We start from the raw sequence: 4,804 nt of genomic DNA, 5'->3' as shown, positions 1-4,804 counted from the left end.
GAAGGAATGGTATTTCTTTACACCTCAGGATCCTGTGGACCCCACAGGATCACCTCAGGATCTGTGGACCCCACAGGATCCCCACCTACCATATTCCCACCTTACCTTTTAATCCTAATCACACTCTCCTAATCCTAAATCTCATTCTTTCTACTCCCCATGTCACACTTCCCAACACCCATCACCAATCACCTCAATTCCTCTTCCCAATTCCCCCATTCACCATTCACATCACCCACTCTTCCCCATAAACCCCCCTACCTTCATAAAATTCAAATTCAATTTCCCACCCATTCCCACCCAATTTGGCCGAACACCCACCCTCCCCTCCCTATAAAAACCCTTCCCTTCTCCTTCATTTTCACACAACACTACACCTTCTTCTCCCACATAGCCGAACCTACCTCTCTCCCTCTCTACCATATTTTCTTCTTCTTCTTCTACTCTTCTTTTCTTTTTTTTGCTCGAGGGCGAGCAATATTTTAAGTTTGGTGTGGTAAAAGCATAAGCTTTTTTTTTGTTTTTCCATTACCAATGGCACCTAAGGCCGGAGTATCCTCTAGAAAAGGGAAAGGGAAGACAAAAGCTTCCACCTCCAAGTCATGAGAGATGGAAAGATTCATCTCCAAGAGCCATCAAGACCACTTCTATGATGTTGTGGCAAAGAAGAAGGTGATCCCTCAGGTCCCTTTCAAGCTCAAGAAAAATGAGTATCCGGAGATCCGACATGAAGTCCGAAGAAGAGGTTGGGAAGTCTTAACCAACCCCATGCAACAAGTCGGAATCCTAATGGTTCAAGAGTTCTATGCCAATGCATGGATCACTAGGAACCATGACCAAGGTATGAACCCGAGTCCAAAGAATTATCTCACAATGGTTCGGGGGAAATACTTGAATTTCAGTCCGGAAAATGTAAGGTTGGCATTCCACTTGCCTATGATGCAAGGTGATGAACGCCCCTACACTAGAAGGGTCAACTTTGATCAAAGGTTGGACCAAGTCCTTATGGACATATGTGTGGAAGGAGCTCAATGGAAGAGAGACTCCAAAGGCAAGCCAGTCCAACTAAGAAGACTGGACCTCAAGCCTATAGCTAGAGGATGGTTGGAGTTCATTCAACGCTCTATCATTCCTACTAGCAACCGATCTGAAGTTACTGTGGATCGGGCCATCATGATCCATAGCATCATGATTGGAGAGGAAGTAGAAGTTCATGAGGTCATCTCCAATGAAATCTACAAAATAGCCGACAAGCCCTCACCTATGGCACGGCTAGCTTTTCCTCACCTTATTTGCCATCTATGTTACTCAGCTGGAGTTATCATAGAAGGAGATGTCTCTATTGAAGAAGACAAGCCCATCACCAAGAAAAGGATGGAGCAAGCAAGAGAAACTCCTCACGGCCCTCAAGAAGTGCATGAGGAAGCTTGATGAGCGGATAATTTGTACGCTTTTTGGCATTGTTTTTAGTATGTTTTTAGTATCTTTTAGTTAGTTTTTAGTATATTTTTATTAGTTTTTAATTAAAATTCACTTTTCTGGACTTTACTATGAGTTTGTGTGTTTTTCTGTGATTTCAGGTATTTTCTGACTGAAATTGAGGGTCCTGAGCAAAAATCTGATCCAGAGACGGAAAAGGACTGCAGATGCTGTTGGATTCTGACCTCCCTGCACTCGAAGTGGATTTTCTGGAGCTACAGAATCCCAATTGGCGCGCTCTCAACGGCATTGGAAAGTAGACATCCTGGGCTTTCCAGCAATATATAATAGTCCATACTTTGCCCAAGATTTGATAGCCCAAACCGGCGCTCAAAGTCGCCTACAGAAATTCCAGCGTTAAACGCCGGAACTGGCATAAAATTTGGAGTTAAACGCCCAAACTGGCATGAAAGCTGGCGTTTAACTCCAGAAAAGGTCTCTACACGAAATTCCTTCATTGCTCAGCCCAAGCACACACCAAGTGGGCCCGGAAGTGGATTTTTCTGTCATTTACTCATTTCTGTAAACCTTAGGACACTAGTTCACTATTAATAGGATCTTTTGACATTGTATCCGTACCTTATACCTCATAACATTTTTACACGTTTCTTTCCACAGCATGAGTCTCTAAACCCCATGGTTGGGGGTGAGGAGCTCTGCTGTGTCTTGATGGATTAATGCAATTACTACTGTTTCTTATTCATCATGCTTGCTTCCATTCTAAGATAATACTTGTTCTTAATCCGGATGAATGTGATGATCAGTGACAATCATCATCATTCTCAACCATGAACGTGGACTGACAACCACCTCCGTTCTACCTTAGATTAAGTAGTTATCTCTTGGATTCTTTAATCGGAATCTTCGTGGTATAAGCTAGGACTGATGGCGGCATTCAAGAGAATCCGGAAGGTCTAAACCTTGTCTGTGGTATTCTGAGTAGGATTCAATGATTGAGTGACTGTGACGTGCTTCAATCTCCTGAAGGCGGGGCGTTAGTGACAGACGCAAAAGAATCACTGGATTCTATTCCGGCCTGATTGAGAACCGACAGATGAATTCCGCTATGCTGTGACAGAGCATATGCAATCGTTTTCACTGAGAGGATGGGAGGTAGCCACTGACAACGGTGAAACCCTACACACAGCTTGCCATGGAAGGAGACTTGTGTGTTTGAAGAAAAAGACAGTAGGAAAACAGAGATTCAGAAGATGGAGCATCTCCAAACCTCAACCTATTCTCCATTACTGCAAAACAAGTAACCATTTCATGTTCTTTTGCTTTTCACAATCAATCCTGATAAATTCTGATATCCTGACTAAGATTTACAAGATAACCATAGCTTGCTTCAAGCCGACAATCTCCGTGGGATCGACCCTTGCTCACGCAAGGTATTACTTGGACGACCCAGTGCACTTGCTGGTTAGTTGTGCGGAGTTGCAAAAGTGTGATTGCAATTTTGTGCACCAAGTTTTTGGCGCCGTTGCCGGGGATTGTTCGAGTTTGGACAACTGACGGCTTATCTTGTTGCTTAGATTAGGACTATTTTTTGTTGGTTTAGAGTCTTTTAGTTGAGTCTAGTTTCATATTCTAAGTTTGGTGTCAATTGCATGCTTTTTGTGTTTTTCTCTTAATTTTCGTTTTTGCATGTTCTTAGTCCCTTTTTGATTCATAAAAATTCTAAGTTTGGTGTCCTCTTTGTGTTTTTCTCTCAAAATTTTCGAAAATTTAGTGTTTGATTTTCTAAAAATTTTAAGTTTGGTGTCTTTTTGTGTTTTTCTCTTTCCTCTTTTTAAAAATCAAATCTTTTTCATAAAAATTTTTCAATCATATCTTTTTAATTGCTGTTTTCAAAATCTTTTTTTTTACTAATTGATTCAGTTCTCAATTTACTTTGATCTTATTCTCTTTTGATTTTCGAATTTTCATTTTAATTTTCCTTTATTTTAATTTTAATTTTTTCGGTTATTTCAAAAAGAAAATAAAAAAAAATAAAAATATAATAAACAAAATTCAACTCTTTGCAATTATTATCATTTCCCTTTTGTCCATCATGGACTCAAGTGGAATTAATCAGTCCAAGAGGACTCTGGGGTCTTATGCTAACCCCATTACAACTGCATATGGGAGTAGCATCTGTATACCTCCCATCAAAGCAAGCAGCTTTGAGCTAAATCCTCAACTCATTATCATAGTGCAGCAAAATTGCCAGTATTCTGGTCTTCCGCAGGAAGAACCTACTGAGTTTCTGGCACACTTCTTACAAATTGCTGACACAGTACATGATAAAGAGGTAGATCAGGATGTCTACAGACTGTTACTGTTTCCATTTGCTGTAAAAGATCAAGCTAAAAGGTGGTTAAATAATCAACCTACAGCAAGCATAAAGACATGGAAACAGTTTGTCAGATAATTCCTGAATCATTTTTACCCTCCAAAGAGGATGACACAGCTAAGGCTGGACATCCAGGCTTTAAACAAGAGGATAATGAATCCCTTTACAATGCCTGGGAGAGGTATAGAGGTATGCTAAGGAAATGTCCCTCTGAAATATTTTCAGAGTGGGTACAGTTAGACATTTTCTACTATGGGCTTACAGAAAAAGCTCAGATGTCTTTAGACCACTCAGCTGGTGGATCTACACATGAGGAAGACAATTGAAGAAGCTCAAGAGCTTATAGACACTGTTGCTAGAAACCAATACTTGTATTCTAGCAATGAGTTCGTTCCAAAGGAGGAAGTCATGGCATTAGTCACTGATCCTAATCCTCAAGAACAGATGAATGAGCTTAATCAACAACTGCTCCTGATGACAGAACAGTTAGCAGAATTTAAAGAGATGCTCCATGAAACTAAAGTTGCTAAGAGCATAGAACTACAGTTGAATCAAGCAAAACAGCAAATATCTAAACAAATAACAGAGGAGTGTCAAGCAGTTCAATTGAGGAGTGGAAAGACCTTGAATAACACTGTTCAAAAGAGTAAAAAGCCAAAAAGGAACAAGTGACAGAGGACAACCAAACCTCTGTTCAAAATCCCTTTGAGGACAGTAAGAGCCCAGAGGAATATTGGCGTTCAAACGCCAGAAAGGGAAGGAAAGCTGGCGTTAAACGCCCATTCCTTGCCCAATTCTGGCGTTCAAAACGCCAGAAAAGGGGGAAAAGTTGGCGTTAAACGCCCATTTTCCACCCAATCCTGGCGTTCAAAACGCCAAGGGAAAATCAGACACCTGAGAGTGCTGACAGTAATCCCTCTAACAAGGCTTCTTCAACCACTTCTGTAAGGAATAAACCTGCAGCATCTAAGGTTGAAGAATATCAAGCCA

This window comes from Arachis stenosperma, chromosome 2 (genome assembly GCF_014773155.1).
Source record: "Arachis stenosperma cultivar V10309 chromosome 2, arast.V10309.gnm1.PFL2, whole genome shotgun sequence".
NCBI classification, from domain to species: domain Eukaryota; kingdom Viridiplantae; phylum Streptophyta; class Magnoliopsida; order Fabales; family Fabaceae; genus Arachis; species Arachis stenosperma.
This window is presented reverse-complemented; position numbering follows the sequence as displayed.